General features: G+C 41.4%; 2 non-coding genes across 2 annotated transcripts; one reads left to right on the forward strand and one right to left on the reverse strand.

Annotated features, from left to right (window-relative positions):
• Positions 1–317: 317 nt before the first annotated feature.
• Positions 318–425, forward strand: LOC130948807 (small nucleolar RNA R71). The gene has a single exon (XR_009073272.1). It is a non-coding gene; the product is annotated as a small nucleolar RNA R71 (small nucleolar RNA).
• Positions 426–8015: 7590 nt separating this feature from the next.
• LOC130955693 (small nucleolar RNA R71) lies at positions 8016–8123 on the reverse strand. Its single transcript, XR_009076844.1, has one exon. It is a non-coding gene; the product is annotated as a small nucleolar RNA R71 (small nucleolar RNA).
• Between the last annotated feature and the right edge of the window lie 13730 nt (positions 8124–21853).

The following is a 21853-nucleotide window of genomic DNA, read 5'->3' on the forward strand; positions in this document are numbered from 1 at the left end:
GTACTGCTTGGTGCATTTTGCATTCCAGACAGACTTTGAGAAATCAAATTGACTTGTTGAGTCAATATCTTGTTCTGAGCCAGTATGGCATTCAGAGCATCAATCGCAAGAACTCCTTTCTTCTGACTTGTCCCATTGTTCACAGGATTCCTTTCAGAAGTGTACATGAATTGGTTATTTGCAACCATTTCAATTAGCTCTTGAGCTTCTGTAGGCATCTTCTTCAAATGAAGAGATCCTCCAGCAGAGCTATCCAAAGACATCTTGGATAGTTCAGAGAGACCATCATAGAAAATACCTATGATGCTCCATTCAGAAAGCATGTCTGAAGGACATTTTCTGATTAATTGTTTGTATCTTTCCCAAGCTTCATAGAGGAATTCTCCATCCTTCTGTCTGAAGGTTTGGACTTCCACTCTAAGCTTACTCAATTTTTGAGGTGGAAAGAACTTTGCCAAGAAGGCATTGACTAGCTTTTCCCAAGAGTCCAGGCTTTCTTTAGGTTGAGAGTCCAACCATATTCTAGCTCTGTCTCTTACAGCAAAAGGGAATAGCATCAGTCTGTAGACCTCAGGGTCAACCCCATTAGTCTTGACTGTGTCACAGATTTGCAAGAACTCAGCTAAAAACTGATGAGGATCTTCCATTAGAAGTCCATGGAACTTGCAATTCTGTTGCATTAGAGAAACTAACTGAGGCTTAAGCTCAAAGTTGTTTGTTCCAATGGCAGGGATAGAGATGCTTCTCCCATAGAAGTCGGGAGTAGGTGTAGTAAAGTCACCCAGCACCTTCCTTGCATTGTTGGCATTGTTGTTGTTTTCGGTTGCCATGGGTTCTTCTTCTTTGAAGAATTCGGTCAGGTCCTCAATAAAGAGTTGTGCCTTAGCTTCTCTTAGGGTCAGCTTCAACAAGAATGCCTTTGTCTTTGTTCCTGCTCATATGAAAGAGAAGAGAACAAGAAAATATGGAATCCTCTATGTCACAGTATAGAGATTCCTTGAGGTATCAGAGGAATAAAGATGGAAGACAGAGGTAGAAAATTCGAACTTATCAAAGAAGATGGAGTTCGAATTTTGCATCAAGGAATAGTGTTAGTCAATAAATAGAAGGATGTGAGAAGAAGGGAAGTAATTTTCGAAAATTAAGTAAAAAATTTTGAAAACATTTTGAAAAACACTTAATTGATTTTCGAAAATAAGAGTGGAAAAGAAATCAAGTGATTTTTGAAAAAGATTTTGAAATTAGAAATAGAAAAAGATTTGATTGAAAATTATTTTGAAAAAGATGTGGTTAAGAAGATATAATTGGTTTTAAAAAGATGTGATTGAGAAGATATGATTTGAAAACAATTTTAAAAGATATGATTTGAAAACAATTTTAAAAGATATGATTTTAAAACAATTTTAAAAGATATGATTTTAAAAATTAATGACTTGCCTACCAAGAAAAGATATGATTCAAACATTAAACCTTTCTCAACAGAAAAGGTAATATACTTGAGATGTTCAATCAAATCATTAATTGTTAGTAAGTATCTTTGAAAAAGGAAAGAAATTAATTTTGAAAACATTTGATTGAAAAGATTTGATTTGAAAAAGATTTGATTTTGAAAAACTTTGAAAACTTGAAAAAAATTGATTTGAAAAACAAAATTTTCCCCCTTTGCCATTCTGGCGTTAAACGCCCAGAATGGTGCACATTCTGGCGTTTAACGCCCAAACTACTACCCTTTTGGGCGTTAAACGCCCAGCCAGGCACCCTGGCTGGCGTTTAAACGCCAGTCTGTCTTCTTCACTGGGCATTTTTGAATGCCCAGCTTTTTCTGTGTGATTCCTCTGCAGTATGTTCTGAATCTTCAATTCTCTGTATTATTGACTTGAGAAGACACAAATTAAAAATATTTTTGGATTTTTAATAATAAGAAATAATCAAAATGCAACTAAAATCAAATAACAATGCATGCAAGACACCAAACTTAGGAGTTTGTATACTACTGACACTAACAAGATGAGAATGCACATGAGAAACAACAAAACACTCAAGTCAATAAAATTCAAAGATCAAAACAAGGAAATCATCAAGAACAACTTGAAGATTAATTAAGACACATGCATAAATTCGAAAAATGCAAGAAGAACAGAAACATGCAATTGACACCAAACTTAAAATGAGACACTAGACTTAAACAAGAAATATTTTTGGTTTTTATGATTTTGTAATTTTTTTGGATTTTTCGAAAATTAAGTGAAAAGGAAAATAAAGATATCAAAATTCTTAATGAGAATTCCAGGAATCATGCAATGTTAGTCTAAAGCTTTAGTCTAAAGAAATTAGACATGGCCGGCCAAGCTTCAGCAGGACATTGCATTCAAGAGCTAAATTGATGAGAATCAATCAGCTTTGGTGATGATAAGAACATCACCTTGAAACACTAGAATTCATTCTTAAGAACTCTGAAAAAAAATGCCTAATCTAAGCAACAAGATGAACCGTCAGTTGTCCATACACAAATAATCCCCGGCAACGGCGCCAAAAACTTGGTGCTGTTGCCGGATCAAAACTTGGCACTGTTATTGCAGGGAACAAATGCGAAACCGTAGTTAGGACATTTAATTCCCCGGCAACGGCGCCAAAAACTTGGTGCACGAAATTGTGATCAATACTTTTACACAAAACAATCCCCGGTAATGAATCCCAAAAACTTGGTGCTCAATACCATGGCATAACACAACTTCGCACAACTAACCAGCAAGTGCACTGGGTCGTCCAAGTAATACCTTACGTGAGTAAGGGTCGATCCCACGGAGATTGTTGCTATGAAGCAAGCTATGGTCACCTTGTAAATCTCAGTCAGGTGAACTCAAATGGGTATAGTGATAAATGAATAAAGCATAAAGATAAAGATAGAGCTACTTATGTATATCATTGGTGAGAGCTTCAGATAAGCGAATGGAGATGCCTTCCCTTCCGTCTCTCTGCTTTCCTACAGTCTTCATCCAATCCTTCTTACTCCTTTCCATGGCAAGCTTATGCAAGGGTTTCACCGTTGTCAGTGGCTACCTCCCATCCTCTCAGTGAAAACGATAGCATATGCTCTGTCACAGCATAGCGGAATTCAGCTGTCGGTTCTCGGTCAGGCCAGAATAAAATCCATTGATCCTTTTGCGTCTGTCACTAACGCCCCGCCTGCTAGGAGTTTGAAGCATGTCACAGTCATTCAATCATTGAATCCTACTCAGAATACCACAGACAAGGTTAGACCTTCCGGATTCTCTTGAATGCCGCCATCAGTTCTCGCCTATACCACGAAGATTCCGGTTAAAGAATCCAAGAGATATTCACTAGAGCCTCGTATGCTTGTAGAACAAGAGTGGTTGTCAGTCACTTTGTTCATGAGTGAGAATGATGATGAGTGTCACAGATCATCACATTCATCAAGTTGAAGAACAAGTGATATCTTGGACAAAGAACAAGTGGAATTGAATAGAAGAACAATAGTAATTGCATTAATACTCGAGGTACAGCAGAGCTCCACACCTTAATCTATGGTGTGTAGAAACTCCACCGTTGAAAATACATAAGAACAAGGTCTAGGTATGGCCGAATTGCCAGCCTCCCAAAGAGGGTTCAATCATCAAAACATGATCAAAAGATCAAAATACAATAGTAAAAGGTCCTACTTATAGAAAACTAGTAGCCTAAGGTTTACAAAGATGAGTAAATGACATAAAAATCCACTTCCGGGCCCACTTGGTGTGTGCTTGGGCTGAGCAATGAAGCATTTTCGTGTAGAGACTCTTCTTGGAGTTAAACGCCAGCTTTTATGCCAGTTTGGGCGTTTAACTCCCAATTAGGTGCCAGTTCCGGCGTTTAACGCTGGAATTTCTTGAGGTTACTTTGAACGCCGGTTTGGGCCATCAAATCTTGGGCAAAGTATGGACTATCATATATTGCTGGAAAGCCCAGAATGTCTACTTTCCAAGGCCGTTGAGAGCGCGCCAATTGGGCTTCTGTAGCTCCAGAAAATCCACTTCGAGTGCAGGGAGGTCAGAATCCAACAGCATCTGCAGTCCTTTTGAGTCTCTGGATCAGATTTTTGCTCAGATCCCTCAATTTCAGCCAGAAAATACCTGAAATCACAGAAAAACACACAAACTCATAGTAAAGTCCAGAAAAGTGAATTTTAACTAAAAACTAATAAAAATATAATAAAAACTAACTAAAAGATACTAAAAACATACTAAAAACAATGCCAAAAAGCGTACAAATTATCCGCTCATCATAGGGGTTTGTACTAGTGACAAACAAATTTTTGTATGAAAGGATTATTGTTTGATTTAAAAACTATACTTTACAACGAGATTACATTAGTGAAATTCTAAACCGTCAAAAATCCAATCATCACCGCCACCGCGCCGCCACAGCAGCCGCGCCACCTCCAACAACCACCACCCTTACCCCCGTCCCTACCCCCTATCCCTACCTGTTTCGAAGACCCTGCCCCCTAACCCACTGCCACCGCCGCCGCGCCGGACGCCACCACCGCCACCCCCGGTCACCTTTCTGCCCCACTCGCCTTAATTCGCCTACCAGGTTCCGCATCACGTCCCATTCTATCCATTCGTAGTTCGTTCTTATTTTTCTATTTTTGTTCATCATTAGGATAGATAGATATGCATGCTGTAGTGGATTTTTAGGTTGTTAGGTAGCTTAGGCTGTGGTTAGTGAATTTAGGTCTGTTTACTTGCACCGTTCGTGTTTATTTCTTTCTGTTTTTGCAATCCTGCTGCTGCTCTGATGTTAGTTCATATGCTGCAAATTCTTATTTCATGCTGCTCTTTACACTGAATTTTCATGCTAATATTTCTTATATGTAATTGCAAGCTTTAATTTTAATTCATATGAACTATTTGATTGCTGTTTATTTTCCGAGAATATCCAATTTTAGCCGGCGTTTAACTCCAAGAAGAGTCTCTACACAAAAAATGCTTCATTGCTCAGCCCAAGCACACACCAAGTGGGCCCGGAAGTGGATTTTTATGTCATTTACTCATCCTTAGGCTACTAGTTTTCTATAAGTAGGACCTTTTACTATTGTATTTGAATCTTTCAATCTGAGAAATCTTTTGATCATGTTTTTATGATTGAACCCTCTTTGGGAGGCTGGCCATTCGGCCATGCCTAGACCTTGTTCTTATGTATTTTCAACGGTGGAGTTTCTACACACCATAGATTAAGGTGTGGAGCTCTGCTGTACCTCGAGTATTAATGCAATTACTATTGTTCTTCTATTCAATTCAGCTTGTTCTTTGTCCAAGATATCACTTGTTCTTCAACTTGATGAATGTGATGATCCGTGACACTCATCATCATTCTCACTCATGAACAAGGTGACTGACAACCACTTCTGTTCTACAAGCAATCAAGGCTCTAGTGTTTATCTCTTGGATTCCTGATACACGATGCATGGTTGATCGCCTGACAACCGAGTGCTCGCCTGACAAACGAGCCAGCCATTCCGTGAGATCAGAGTCTTCGTGGTATAGGCGAGAACTGATGGCGGCATTCAAGAGAATCCGGAAGGTCTAACCTTGTCTGTGGTATTCTGAGTAGGATTCAATGATTGAATGACTGTGACGTGCTTCAAACTCCTAGCAGGCGGGGCGTTAGTGACAGACGCAAAAGAATCACTGGATTCTATTCCGGCCTGACCGAGAACCGACAGCTGATTAGCCATATGCTGTGACAGAGCATAGGAACATTTTCACTGAGAGGATGGGAGGTAGCCACTGACAACGGTGAAACCCTTGCATAAGCTTGCCATGGAAAGGAGTAAGAAGGATTGGATGAAGACAGTAAGAAAGCAGAGAGACGGAAGGGAAAGCATCTTCATGCGCTTATCTGAAGCTCTCACCAATGATATACATAAGTACCTCTATCTTTATCTTTATGTTTTAGTCATATATCATCTATACCCATTTGAGTCTGCCTGACTAAGATTTACAAGGTGACCATAGCTTGCTTCATACCAACAATCTCCGTGGGATCGACCCTTACTCGCGTAAGGTTTATTACTTGGACGACCCAGTGCACTTGCTGGTTAGTTGTGCAAAGTTGTGTAGTGATCACAATTTCGCGCACCAAGTTTTTGGCGCCGTTGCCGGGGATTGTTTTGTGTATGGACAACTGACGGTTCATCTTGTTGCTTAGATTAGGTATTTTTTTTTCAGAGTTCTTAAGAATGAATTCTAGTGTTTCAAGGTGATATTCTTATCATCACCAAAGCTGATTGATCCTCATCAATTTAGCTCTTGAATGCAATGTCTTGCTGAAGCTTGGCTAGCCATGTCTAATTCCTTTAGACTGAAGCTTTAGACTAACATTGCATGATTCCTGGAATTCTCATTAAGAATTTTGATACCTTTATTTTCCTTTTCACCTAATTTTCGAAAAATCCAAAAAAAATTTTCAAAATCATAAAAACCAAAAATATTTTATGTTTCTTGTTTGAGTCTAGTGTCTAATCTTAAGTTTGGTGTCTTGCATGCCTTGTTTATTTGATCTTGGTTCTATTTTCAAGTCAATAGTACAGGGGACTGAAGATTCAGAACATGCAGCAGAGGAATTACACAGAAAAAGCTGGGCGTTCAAAACGCCCAGTGAAGAAGGACAGACTGGCGTTTAAACGCCAGCCAGGGTACCTGGTTGGGCGTTTAACGCCCAAAAAGGTAGCATTTTGGGCGTTAAACGCCAGAATGGATACCATTCTGGGCGTTTAACGCCAGGATGGCACAAGGGGGAAGATTTTGTTTTTCAAATCAATTTTTTTTCAAGTTTTCAAAGTTTTTCAAAATCAAATCTTTTTCAAATCATATCTTTTCAATCAAATGTTTTCAAAATCAATTTCTTTCCTTTTTCAAAGATACTTACTAACAATTAATGATTTGATTGAACATCTCAAGTTTGTTACCTTTTCTGTTAAGAAAGGTTTAATGTTTGAATCATATCTTTTCTTGTTAGGCAAGTCATTAATTTTTAAAATCAAATCTTTTTTAAAATATTTTTCAAAATCATATCTTCTCAATCACATCTTTTCAAAAACCAATCATATCTTCTTAACCACATCTTTTTCAAAATAAGTTTTCAATCAAATATTTTTAATTTCTAATTTCAAAATCTTTTCAAAAATTACTTGATTTTCTCCTTTCACTCTTGGTTTTCGAAAATCAATTAAAGTCTTTCAAAATTTTTTTCAAACTTTTTCACTTAATTTTCGAAAATTTCCTTCCCCTCTTCTCACATCCTTCTATTTATGGAGTATCACTCCTTCTTAATGCACAATTCGAACTCTATCTGATCAAGTTCGAATTCTCCTTCTTCTTTCTTCTATTTTTCTTTTCCTCTGACACATCAAGGAATCTCTATACTGTGACATAGAGGATTCCACATTTTCTTGTTCTCTTCTCTTTCATATGAGCAGGAGCAGAGACAAAGGCATTCTTGTTGAAGCTGACCCTGAACCTGAAAGGACCTTGAAGCGAAAGCTAAGAGAAGCTAAGGCACAACTCTCTGTTGAGGACCTGACCGAATTCTTCAAAGAAGAAGAACCTATGGCAGCCGAAAACAACAACAATGCCAACAACGCAAGGAAGGTGCTGTGTGACTTTACTGCACCTACTCCCGACTTCTATGGGAGAAGCATCTCTATCCCTGCCATTGGAGCAAACAACTTTGAGCTTAAGCCTCAGTTAGTTTCTCTAATGCAACAGAATTGCAAGTTCCATGGACTTCCATTGGAAGATCCTCATCAGTTTTTAGCTGAGTTCTTGCAAATCTGTGACACAGTCAAGACTAATGAGGTTGACCCTGAGGTCTACAGACTGATGCTATTCCCTTTTGCTGTAAGAGACAGAGCTAGAATATGGTTGGACTCTCAACCTAAAGAAAGCTTGGACTCTTGGGAAAAGCTAGTCAATGCCTTCTTGGCAAAGTTCTTTCCACCTCAAAAATTGAGTAAGCTTAGAGTGGAAGTCCAAACCTTCAGACAGAAGGATGGAGAATCCCTCTATGAAGCTTGGGAAAGATACAAACAATTAATCAGAAAATGTCCTTCTGACATGCTTTCTGAATGGAGCATCATAGGTATTTTCTATGATCGTCTCTCTGAACTATCCAAGATGTCCTTGGATAGCTCTGCTGGAGGATCTCTTCATCTGAAGAAGACGCCTACAGAAGCTCAAGAGCTCATTGAAATGGTTGCAAATAACCAATTCATGTACACTTCTGAAAGGAATCCTGTGAACAATGGGACCAATCAGAAGAAAGGAGTTCTTGAGATTGATACTCTGAATGCCATTCTGGCTCAGAACAAGATATTGACTCAACAAGTCAATTTGATTTCTCAAAGTCTGTCTGGAATGCAAAATGCACCAAGCAGTACTAAGGATGCTTCATCTGAAGAAGAAGCTTATGATCCTGAGAACCCTTCAATGGAAGAGGTGAATTACCTAGGAGAACCCTATGGAAACACCTATAATTCTTCATGGAGAAATCACCCAAATTTTTCATGGAAGAATCAAGAGAGACCTCAACAAGGTTTCAACAACAATAATGGTGGAAGAAACAGGTTTAGCAATGGCAAGCCTTTTCCATCATCTTCTCAGCAACAGACAGAGAATTCTAAGCAGAACCCCTCTGACTTAGCAACCATGGTCTCTGATCTAATCAAAACCACTCAAAGTTTCATGACTGAAACAAGGTCCTCCATTAGAAATTTGGAGGCACAAGTGGGACAGCTGAGCAAGAAAGTTACTGAACTCCCTCCTAGTACTCTCCCAAGTAATACAGAAGAAAATCCAAAAGGAGAGTGCAAAGCCATAACCATGGCCGAATCTGGAGAGGAAAGAGAGGAAGTGAACGCCACTGAGGAAGGCCTCAATGGGCGTGCACTGACCTCCACAGAGTTTCCTAATGAGGAACCATGGGAATCTGAGGCTCAAAATGAGACCATAGAGATTCCATTGGACTTACTTCTGCCTTTCATGAGCTCTGATGAGTATTCTTCCTCTGAAGAGGATGAGTATGTCACTGAAGAGCAAGTTGCTAAATATCTTGGAGCAATCATGAAGCTAAATGACAAGTTATTTGGAAATGAGACTTGGGAGGATGAACCCCCTTTGCTCACCAAAGAACTGGATGACTTGTCTAGGCAGAAATTACCTCAAAAGAAACAAGATCCTGGGAAGTTTTCAATACCTTGTACCATAGGCACCATGACCTTCAAGAAGGCTCTGTGTGACTTAGGGTCAAGTGTAAACCTCATGCCTCTCTCTGTAATGGAGAAGCTAGGGATCTTTGAGGTACAAGCTGCAAGGATCTCACTAGAGATGGTAGACAATTCAAAGAAACAAGCTCATGGACTTCTAGAGGATGTTCTGGTAAAGGTTGAAGACCATTACATCCCTACTGATTTCATAGTCCTAGAGACTGGGAAGTGCATGGAAGAATCTATCATCCTTGGCAGACCCTTCCTAGCCACAGCAAAGGTTGTGATTGATGTTGATGGAGGTGAACTGATCATTCAAGTGAATGAAGAATCCTTTGTGTTTAAGGCTCAAGGATATCCCTCTATCACCATGGAGAGGAAGCATGAAGAGCTTCTCTCAATTCAGAGTCAAACAAAGCCCCCACAGTCAAACTCTAAGTTTGGTGTTGGGAGGCCACAACCAAACTCTAAGTTTGGTGTTGAACCCCCACATTCAAACTCTAAGTTTGGTGTTGGGAGGTTCCAACATTGCTCTGAGTATCTGTGAGGCTCCATGAGAGCCCTCTGTCAAGCTACTGACATTAAAGAAACGCTTGTTGGGAGGCAACCCAATGTTATATTTTATCTATTTTCTTTTGTTATTTTATGTTTTTTTTGTAGGTTGATGATCATGAGAAGTCACAAAATCAAGTGAAAAAGCAAAAACAGAATGAAAAACAGGAAGAAAAACAGCACACCCTGGAGGAAGAACTTACTGGCGTTTAAACGCCAGTAAGGCTAGCAGGTGGGCGTTTAACGCCCAGTCTGGCACCATTCTGGGTGTTTAACGCCAGAAAGGGGCACCAGACTGGCATTAAACGCCAGAAAAGGGCAAGAACCCGGCGTTAAACGCCAGAAATGGGCACCAGCCCGGCGTTTAACGCCAGAAATAGCTCAAAACGTGATTTTGCATGCCATTTGGTGCAGGGATGACTTTTCCTTGACACCATAGGATCTGTGGACCCCACAAGATCCCCACCAACCCCACCACCCTCTCTCTTCTTCACCCATTCACCAATCACCTCAACACCTCTTCCCCAAAAACCCTTCACCTATCAAATCCCATCTTTCTCTTCACCACTCACATCCATCCTTCATAAAACCCCACCTACCTCACCCTTCAAATTCAAACCACTTTCCCTCCCAAACCCACCCATACATGACCGAACCATGAACCCCCCTCTCCTATATAAACCCTTCTTCACCCCTTCATTTTCACACAACCTAAACACCACTTCTCCCCCTCTTTGGCCGAACACTAAGTCACTCCCTTCTTCCTCATTTCTTCTTCTTCTACTCTCTTCTTTCTTCTTTTGCTCGAGGACGAGCAAACCTTTTAAGTTTGGTGTGGTAAAAGCATTGTTTTTTGTTTTTCCATAACCATTTATGGCATCCAAGGCCGGAGAAACCTCTAGAAAGAGGAAAGGGAAGGCAAAAACTTCCACCGCCGAGTCATGGGAGATGGAGAGATTCATCTCAAGGGTGCATCAAGACCACTTCTATGAAATTGTGACCTTGAAGAAGGTGATCCCCGAGGTCCCTTTTTCACTCAAAAAGAGTGAATATCCGGAGATCCGACATGAGATCTGAAGAAGAGGTTGGGAAGTGCTTACCAACCCCATTCAACAAGTCGGAATCTTGATGGTTCAAGAGTTCTATGCCAATGCATGGATCACCAAGAACCATGATCAAAGTGTGAACCCGGATCCAAAGAATTGGCTTACAATGGTTCGGGGGAAATACTTGGATTTTAGTCCGGAAAAGGTAAGGTTAGCATTCAACTTGCCTATGATGCAAGGAGATGAACATCCTTACACTAGAAGGGTCAACTTTGATCAAAGGTTGGACCAAGTCCTCACAGTCATATGTGAAGAGGGCGCACAATGGAAGAGAGATTCAAGAGGGAAGCCGGTTCAATTGAGAAGGCATGACCTCAAGCCCGTGGCTAGAGGATGGTTGGAGTTTATCCAACGCTCAATCATTCCCACTAGCAACCGGTCCGAAGTTACTCTAGACCGGGCCATCATGATCCATAACATCATGATTGGAGAAGAAGTGGAAGTTCATGAGGTCATAGCCCAAGAACTCTACAAGGTGGCAGACAAGTCCTCTACCTTAGCAAGGTTAGCCTTTTCTCACCTCATTTGTCACCTCTGTTATTCAGTGGGAGTTGACATAGAGGGAGACATCCCCATTGATGAGGACAAGCCCATCACCAAGAAAAGGATGGAGCAAACAAGAGACCCCTCTCATCATGAGGTCCCTGAGATGCCTCAAGGGATGCACTTTCCTCCACAAGACTATTGGGAGCAACTAAACACCTCCCTAGGAGAATTAAGTTCCAACATGGGACAACTAAGGGTGGAGCACCAAGAGCATTCCATCCTCCTCCATGAAATTAGAGAAGATCAAAGAATCATGAGAGAAGAGCAACAAAGACAAGGAAGAGACATTGAGGAGCTCAAGCACTCCATAAGACCTTCAAGAGGAAGAACAAGCCGCCATCACTAAGGTGGACCCGTTCTTTAATCTCCTTGTTCTTTAATTTTCTGTTTTTCGAATTTTAGTGCTTATGCTTTTCTATGTTTGTGTCTTGTGATCATTAGTGTCTTAGTGTCTATGCCTTAAAGTTATGAATGTCCTATGAATCCATCACCTTTCTTAAAAAAAATTGTTCTTAATTGAAAAAGAAAAGAATTGCATGAATTTTGAATTTTATAACAGTTTAATTATTTTGATGTGGTGGCAACACTTTTGTTCTATGAATGTATGCTTGAACAGTGCATATATCTTTTGAATTTGTGGTTCATGAATGTTGGCTCTTGAAAGAATGATGAAAAAGGAGACATGTTACTGAGGATCTGAAAAATCATAAAAATGATTCTTGAAGCAAGAAAAAGCAGTGAATACAAAAAAAAAAGAAGAAAAGAGAAAAACGAAAAAAAAGGGAGGCGAAAAAAAAACGAAAAAGAAAGAAAAAGAAAGAAATAAAGTTGTGATCCAAGGCAATAAGAGTGTGCTTAAGAACCCTGGACACCTCTAATTGGGGACTTTAGCAAAGCTGAGTCACAATCTGAAAAGGTTCACCCAATTATGTGTCTGTGGCATGTATGTATCCGGTGGTAATACTGGAAGACAGAGTGCTTTGGGCCACAGCCAATACTCAATAAGTAGCTGTGTTCAAGAATCATCATACTTAACTAGGAGAATCAATAACACTATCTGGATTCTGAGTTCCTAAAGAAGCCAATCATTCTGAATTCCAAAGGATAAAGTGAGATGCCAAAACTATTCAGAGGCAAAAAGCTAAAAGCCCCGCTCATCTAATTAATACTGATCTTCATAGATGTTTTTGGAGTTCATTGCATATTCTCTTCTTTTTATCCTATTTGATCTTCAGTTGCTTGGGGACAAGCAACAATTTAAGTTTGGTGTTGTGATGAGCGGATAATTTGTACCCTTTTTGGCATTATTTTTAGTATGTTTTTAGTATCATTTAGTTAGTTTTTATTATATTTTTATTAGTTTTTAGTTAAAATTCACTTTTCTGGACTTTACTATGAGTTTGTGTGTTTTTCTGTGATTTCAGGTATTTTCTGGCTGAAATTGAGGGACCTGAGCAAAAATCTGATTCAGAGACTGAAAATGACTGCAGATGCTGTTGGATTCTGACCTCCCTGCACTCGAAGTGGATTTTCTGGAGCTACAGAAGCCCAATTGGCGCGCTCTCAACGGCGTTGGAAAGTAGACATCCTGGGCTTTCCAGCAATATATGATAGTCCATACTTTGCCCAAGATTTGATGGCCCAAACTGGCGTTCAAAGTCACCTACAGAATTTCCAGCGTTAAACGCCGGAACTGGCACCAAAATGGGAGTTAAACGCCCAAACTGGCACCAAAGCTGGCGTTTAACTCCAAGAAGAGTCTCTACACGAAAAATGCTTCATTGCTCAGCCCAAGCACACACCAAGTGGGCCCGGAAGTGGATTTTTATGTCATTTACTCATCCTTAGGCTACTAGTTTTCTATAAGTAGGACCTTTTACTATTGTATTTGAATCTTTCAATCTGAGAAATCTTTTGATCATGTTTTTATGATTGAACCCTCTTTGGGAGGCTGGCCATTCGGCCATGCCTAGACCTTGTTCTTATGTATTTTCAACGGTGGAGTTTCTACACACCATAGATTAAGGTGTGGAGCTCTGCTGTACCTCGAGTATTAATGCAATTACTATTGTTCTTCTATTCAATTCCGCTTGTTCTTTGTCCAAGATATCACTTGTTCTTCAACTTGATGAATGTGATGATCCGTGACACTCATCATCATTCTCACTCATGAACAAGGTGACTGACAACCACTTCTGTTCTACAAGCAATCAAGGCTCTAGTGTTTATCTCTTGGATTCCTGATACACGATGCATGGTTGATCGCCTGACAACCGAGTGCTCGCCTGACAAACGAGCCAGCCATTCCGTGAGATCAGAGCCTTCGTGGTATAGGCGAGAACTGATGGCGGCATTCAAGAGAATCCGGAAGGTCTAACCTTGTCTGTGGTATTCTGAGTAGGATTCAATGATTGAATGACTGTGACGTGCTTCAAACTCCTAGCAGGCGGGGCGTTAGTGACAGACGCAAAAGAATCACTGGATTCTATTCCGGCCTGACCGAGAACCGACAGCTGATTAGCCATATGCTGTGACAGAGCATAGGAACATTTTCACTGAGAGGATGGGAGGTAGCCACTGACAACGGTGAAACCCTTGCATAAGCTTGCCATGGAAAGGAGTAAGAAGGATTGGATGAAGACAGTAAGAAAGCAGAGAGATGGAAGGGAAAGCATCTTCATGCGCTTATCTGAAGCTCTCACCAATGATATACATAAGTACCTCTATCTTTATCTTTATGTTTTAGTCATATATCATCTATACCCATTTGAGTCTGCCTGACTAAGATTTACAAGGTGACCATAGCTTGCTTCATACCAACAATCTCCGTGGGATCGACCCTTACTCGCGTAAGGTTTATTACTTGGACGACCCAGTGCACTTGCTGGTTAGTTGTGCAAAGTTGTGTAGTGATCACAATTTCGCGCACCAGACACGATGGTGGTCAAAGCATAGGACTTGCCAATTTCTAAGCATCAAATGCAATATATGCAACTTTTCACGAGGAATGCTCGTGAGAGCCGGGAATCAAAGGATTGAGCATCGAACCCTCACCGGAAGTGTTTGCACTCTAGTCGCTCGGTGCTTGGGGTTGACTCACTCAATTCTCCCCTAATCGTGCTTTTCCAAGATTTGTTTTTCTTCTAACAATCGACAATTATTCAATGCATGTATACAATTATCATGAGGTCTTTTCCTTGGGTTGTAATGGGGCTAGGGATAAGGTAGGAGGCATATTTAGTCAAGTGGGCTTTACGATTTGAATCCTTGATTAGCTTAAACTTCCCACCTAACCTATGACATCCTATATAAATTCAAGGCTAACCTAACTACCCATTTCTCACTTTTTTCACATACTCATGCATTTTTTTTTTCATTTCACAACACTTGTGCATTGATTTTATTGAGCTATACTTTGTTTTGGGGCATTTTGTCCCCTTTTTCTTTTATTCTTTCTTTTTCTTCTTTCTCTTTTTTTTTCATATCAATTTTTTTCTTTTCCCCTTTTTTTTCTTTTGTTGTTCTCATTCATTTTTTTTCTATATACAAGAGCATCAATGCATAAGGTTTTACATTTGATCAACACATGAGTATGTACCCAATTCCCAATATTTTCAATAACAATACAAAATTACTCTTTTATTCACCCAATGTCCCAAAGTTCCCACACTTGAACGATACTCACACACTCTAGCCTAAGCTAATCAAAGATCCAAATAAGGACATTTATCGTTTTTTTTTTCGCTTTAAGGCTTGTAATGTGCTAAATTAAAGAACAAGTGGGTTAAGCGTAGGTTCAAATTGGCTAACAATGGAAGATCAAAGGTAAGGCTATTTGGGTAAGTGAGCTAATGAAATGATGGCCTCAATCATATAAATGCATGTATGCACAAAATAATGGACATAAAGAATCAAACAAATCAAGGATTACAATCATAGAAAGAGAATAATGCACACAAGAAGGAGAATAAGTGGTTATAAGATGTAACCACGCAATTAGGCTCAAAACTCACTAGCTTGTGTTCTTAACTCAAACCCATGTTCCAAAATATAATTCTTCATGCAAATTTGGCATCAAAGCATTTAAAATTTGCAATACCACGGTTGCCCCAAAGTATTGGTTCCCTAAGAAAGAATTTCATTGTTCCAACCAAGTAAACTTATCATGTGAATGGCGCCAACTAAAACCTAATCATGCAACCTATCCTAATTACACGGAAGTTCAAGGAACAAAAATTATTCAGATTTATTCAGATGTTACCTACGGAGATCGGTCGGCCGACCTCCCCACACTTAAAACTTAGCATGGTCCTCCGTGCTATAGGTTAGGCGCAATGGGTGGTTGAGCCCCGAGTGTCCCTCATCTCCAATGTTATCGCTGTCTCCGCTTGAAGTTGTAGTGGATGTGGAGATATCGGGTTCCTCCATAGGTGGGGTGACTATGCTTAGAAGTCTCTTCACATGAGCATAGCGGCGTTGGTTACGCTTCTCATAACGGTCCAATTTTTTGTGAAGGTCCTCAAGGCGTTGGGCGGCCGATTTTTGTGATGCAGATGAAGTGGTAGTGTTGCGAGTTGGTGTGGGTAGTCCAATGTCCTTGGTGACTTCCGGAGGCTTGAGGCATCTCTTGGTTGGAATAACATCACCATCGACCGGAATTGAGGTTCTCCTATCTTTAGCCTCTCGGTTGACGCCGGCTTTCGCAACTAATGCCGTCACTAAAGCGGGGAATGGTAGATTTCCCTTGGCATGAATGCGCCCCATGGATTGGCGGATGGCATGCGAAATGTCGACCGGTTTCTCGGTTAAGATGCACCATATCAATAAGGCAAGCTCGGCGGTGATGGATGACCCATGTGTGCTTGGGAGCACGTAATGAGCTAGAATTTGGGCCCATGCCGTGGCTTCTTGAGTGAGGTGGCGGACATCTAAACCCTTGGGTCTTTGCTTTATGGTCCCCCGAATCCAATATGCGTCGGGTAAAGCAATGACGCAGAGGATCGCGCTCCAATCGAACGCACGGTCATCGCATGTAGCCAAGACTTCTTGGTAGGTGTCATATGCATCCGTTGACGGTTCAATCCCAAGGACTTCTCGGATGGTTTCCACTGTGACCGACACTTGCTTTCGGCACACAAATATTGATGTGAGAAGGGGTGAGTGGTAGTTGGAGTAGAATTCCACCACCCATGAGAGATTGGCCTCCTTTGGTTGCCTCAAGAGGAACCTCCATTGCCTCCGGTCAATGTGTGGCATCACAATCGAACTGAGGTGAGCCGGTAAGACTAGGAGGGGTTCCGGATGATAATTCCTTTCAATCATTCTTGAGTAAACAAGTTCGCAGTAACGGTTGGGAAACTTGTTTGAATCCTTCGGAGGTTTGTCCTTCTCTAGAACATCAACGGGGCCCTTGGTCTTCTTTAGGAGGGGCTTGGCCGTTAGTTCTTGGCGCACTTTATTGGCAGCTGGCTTCGTGGGGCCTTTCCCTTTGTTCTTTTTGATGACCATCCTGTGGAAGCAAGAAAGGGAAAACATCAAACCCAAAGAAGTGGAAGTACATGAGCTTTATGCAATGAAAAGTTATGCCATAGAATATGGGTATCTATGTTACATGACAACTGCAATATGTATCTAGGATAATGTGTGAAGAGCAAGGCAAATCATTTTCATGTGGTGCAAGGGAAGTTTAAGCATGCAAGGAAGAAGCATGAGAAGCACACACCCTTAAGGACCACAAATGAAAAGCAAGTTAAGAAAATGTGAATGAATAGATTGGGGAAAGTGGGGATGCACCCAAAAGTGATTGGTTGAGAGGCAAGTTAGTCACAATGAGCCCAAAACTCAAGTATGCCTTTCGTCGAACACTTGGCGTGCATCCTTGGACTAGTATGTGACTATGTGAAAATGAGAGCAATGTAACATTCCACAATCCATTATTAATGATTACAGTGCATATTGATTGCAAGAAAATTAAGCAACACCACTTATCTACTCATGCAAGTGAGTTTGAGACCCAAATGCCCATGAAGAATTGGATTGGAAGAGAGAAAGGAACAAAGACATCCCAAAGAAGTAGCTAGAGAAAGAAGGAAGAAAGAGAAAGAAGCTACCTAAAAGATGGTGGAACTAAATGATTAAGAATCACAAGAGATCATTGGACTAAGAGGGTAGCTTAGTATAATACCTTGTGAGATGGAGAAGGATATGGAAGAAGAAGGTGTAGTGTGGGTTGATGGAGAGTGAAGAGTTAATGTGGGGCCACCGGAGATATGTGGTAGAAGGTGGTTGAGAAGAGGAAGTGGAGGTGGGTGAATGGGTGGTGGAAGGGGTGAGAAGGAGGAGGAAAAGTGGAATGAGAATGAAGGGGTAAGTGTGCCCTTTCTAAAGTTGGCGTCAATCACCTGCGCGTGCGCGCACGGTGCGCGCTCGCGCAGGGAAGTGAGGTGGAATAGGGGCGCGCGCGCGCACATTGCACGTGCGCGTCCATGCACTTGGGCTGGCAGCACAGGAGAGGCACAGGGGTGGCATAACTCTCTGGACGCAGTACCAGAGATTGCTTCAGGGCTTTTGGCGCGCGCGCGCACAGTGCGCGCACGCGTCAACGCGGTTGTGCCCCAGGCATGAGAAGGGCCTTGGGGGGGCTCAACTCTCTGTGAAGTGGCTCATAGAGAAGTGCAGAATCAAAGGGCGCGTGCGCGGCTAAGGCGCGCGCGCGCATTTTGTGCTCGCATTGTATGGACGCGTGCGCGCCAGGTGCGCGCACGCGGCAGAGGTGCTGGGCCGGTGGCTTAGTGTAGGCCTAAGAGTGGCTTAACTCTCTGGAAGATGTACCAGGGGTGCAACAAGGCGATCGGCGCGAACGCGCACAATACGCTTGCGCGTCGATTGGCAGATCTCGCCCAGGTGCGCGGACGCGCCATGTGCGCGCGCGCGCGAGCTTCCTGTGCTTCAGGCATAGTCCTGGCATGGTGTGGGCGCAACTCTCGGATAAATGTATGGAGGGCTGTTATTCACAATCCACGCATCCACGCACGGTGCGCGTCCGCGTAGATGACCGTCGAGTGCCTTAAGGGCGCGTACGCGCCAGGTGCGCGCACGCGCAGAGGGGTGCTTTTTCTAAATTTGCATGTGTTTACATCACTTTTGACATTTCAAGGATTGAGCCAAGTTTTGATGGAGTTCTTCACAAGCTTGGGGCTCCCAAAGTTGATCCTCTTCTTGTGATCCGGGGTCCCACACTTTGTTTTCACACCCGTCTTGAGGTTGATCATCATTATTAGTCCAACCGGGTGGTGAGTAAGGTGAATTCTCTATGAAGTGCCCAACAATCCTTCTAGACCCATCTATTTGAGCACTACTCCATCCTTTATATCTCATGTTTGATGCCTCAACCATAATGAGCCTTGATTTGCAACGCCCACCACAAAACCTTTTCCGCTTACGCTTCATCCCACAAAATTCCCTAAGTTGGTCATCCGTTTCAAGCAACCCATATTCAAGTGGGATAATAAAGCTAATAGAAATGAATTTCACCCACTCAAATGAAAGTGTGGATGGCAACCTAGGCAAAGATGCTTCCAAAGATCTTGGCAAAGCATAGCCAACCCTCGTTCTTCCATTTCTAGGGACTTCCACCTCTTCACAAGATCTCTTAATCTCAATCCTTTGTTTAACAATTTTATCTAAACCTTTTCCTTTACTCAAATCATAATAGGGAGGGTGAGAAAAATTTACCTCCTCAACGCTTTCAAATCCCACCGGAGAAGGTTCTTCATGCTCAAAGGATTCTTCACCACTAAGACTTGATGCTTGATCTTCATCACCAAGGGAACTCAATTCTTTCTCTATCCCATCCAAGTCTTCATATGGAATATACCTTGGAAGGTGTGCACTTTCCTCCCTAGCATCAATTTCAATCATCTTGGAGGGGTTTTCTTCAACTCTATGTTCCCATGGAGGCTCCGCATCTCCTAAGTCTTCTACCATTTCTTCCTTGTCTTCAACAATTAAAGCTTCCTCCAATTGTTCCAATACAAAGCAACTTCCTTCATTTCCCACCGGGGTTTCCAATCTCTCCTTCATGCTATGTTCTTCATTTGATTCTCCACATGTAGCCGTGGGAGTTCCTTGAGTGTTCAAGCATTGGGAGGCTAATTGATTTGTTACCGCATCCAAGGCGGCCATGAAATTTTGCACATCCCTTTTCATCTCTTCTTGCCCTTGAACAAGAACACCAAGGGTTTCATCCATTAGAGATTGGGGTGGGTGGAAGGATTCATCATTTTGGGGAAAGGGTTCATAGTAGGAAGGTGGTTCTTCTTGGTAGAATTGTGGTGGTTCAATGTTTTCCATTCCTTCCACTTGTTGCACAACACACTCCATGGTTGCTTGAAATTGATCCAATGCTTCCTTGAGATGATCCTTTGACTCTTGTTCCTCTTGGATAATATGATTAGGATCATGTGGCTCTTGGATTAATGGATATGAGTATTCTTCCATGGGAGGTTGTGGTGGAAAGTAGTATTCATCTTGTGGTTGAAAATTTTCGTATATTGGAGGTGGTTCATCTTGGTAATAATATGGAAGAGGTGGCTCTTGAAAACATTGATGGTGGAATGGTGGTGGCTCTATATGTGGTTCACATGGCTCATATGGTTCAAAAGGTGGTTGGTATGGTGGATATGGATCAAGGTCATATGGAGGTATTTGGTGAAAAGAGGCTTGTGAGTATGGTTGAGGGCTATGTTGAGGATATGATTCATAGGCATATGGTGGTGGTTCTTGAAAGTCACAAGGAGATTCACCATAGCCATTGGATTGGTATGCATCATAGAATGGTTCTTCTTCATAGTAGATTGGTGGAGGTTGTTGCCAAGAAGATTGATCATTTGCATATGGCTCCTCCCACCTTTGGTTATTCCATCCTTGATACATCTCTTCATTATAGTCCTCATTTTCTACAACATGTTGATAACCAAACTCAAAGCCAAGGTAAGAATTCATGATAGCAAGAGAGGGCAAAAACAAAAAATAGGAACAAATAAAAAGAACAAACTAAAAGCTAACAAAGAGGCAAAAAGCAAACATATTCACAATATTCACATATATACAATAACCAATAACACAACACCATTGCAATTCCCCGGCAACGGCGCCATTTTGACGATTGAATTTTTGCCGGTGTAGAAATTATCAAGTGATCAATCGTAGTATAGTCTAAACCGACGCAAAATTCATCATCAAACAAATCTACAATCTATATCCGAGAGTACTAGTCTCCCGAGTCGTTCTCCCTTGGAATTGTCAAAGTGTGCATCTTATTGATTTAGTAAGCCTTGTTGGAATTCTTTGAAGGTTTTAGCAAAGTAATGAGAAACAAACAATCAATTATCAAAAGACTTGGCTTAGGGTTGGCATTAGAAATTCTATCCTTATAGTCCATTCAATGATGACAACAATAAGGCCTTGCTTCATTTAGTTATCCCCTAAGTATAGAGAAAGATCAAATGAAAACAATCAACTTGAGTCACAAGTCCTAGCTTCACCTCATGGGAATCTAGCTTTAGTGCACTCCAAGCCAACTAGCAATCCCTAATTCCAAATCAACCATTGATACAACTATTCAACTTCTTCCAATGACCAAACCCTATGCCAAGTGAGAAATTTCTACTCCATAACTAGTGTTGACATTTCATCAAACATGTGACAAGCAAGAAAGAAATCCATAGTAAAATGAGAAGAAAAGTAGGATTGAAAGTATTGCAACACAAGGATCTAACAACAAGTCTCAAAGAGTAACAATGAAAATCAAATCCTCAAGGTATTGATGAAATCCAAAATTACAAAGTTGAATTCTAGATCTATGAGAATTGATCAATTACAACTACTACTTGAAATTGGAGAAGAAAATTTATGACATGAACAAAGTGGAGTGAGAATTGTAATGGATCTCACCAAAAAGTGATTGAAAATTCAGAAATTGGATGAAGATGAACCCTAGTGAAAAGCTTGGAATCTCCCTCTTCTTCTCCCAAAAGTGTAACTAACTCCCCTCCAAAAATATCTAATTCTAGAAAATGAACTAAGTGTCCTTAACCCTTGCTCCTTTGGTCTTCTTAAGCTTTTCCCGCCAAGGCATTTTCCCAAAAGTGGGATTCTTAACTACCTCCACGCCTAAGTCACGTGACTTCTAAAAAAATCATATTCGGGAATCGGCGCGCACGCGCAAGGTACGCGCACGCGCCATCGAGGCGTCTTGTAATGTGCGCGGAGGCGTGATGTACGCGTGCGCGTCCGTGAAGATCCTGGCTTAGCCGCTACTTAAGCCGGCTCGTGGCTTGGCTCTTAGCCTCGGCTTCACGTTGCTCTATCCGCGCGGACGCGC

This window comes from Arachis stenosperma, chromosome 1 (genome assembly GCF_014773155.1).
Source record: "Arachis stenosperma cultivar V10309 chromosome 1, arast.V10309.gnm1.PFL2, whole genome shotgun sequence".
NCBI classification, from domain to species: domain Eukaryota; kingdom Viridiplantae; phylum Streptophyta; class Magnoliopsida; order Fabales; family Fabaceae; genus Arachis; species Arachis stenosperma.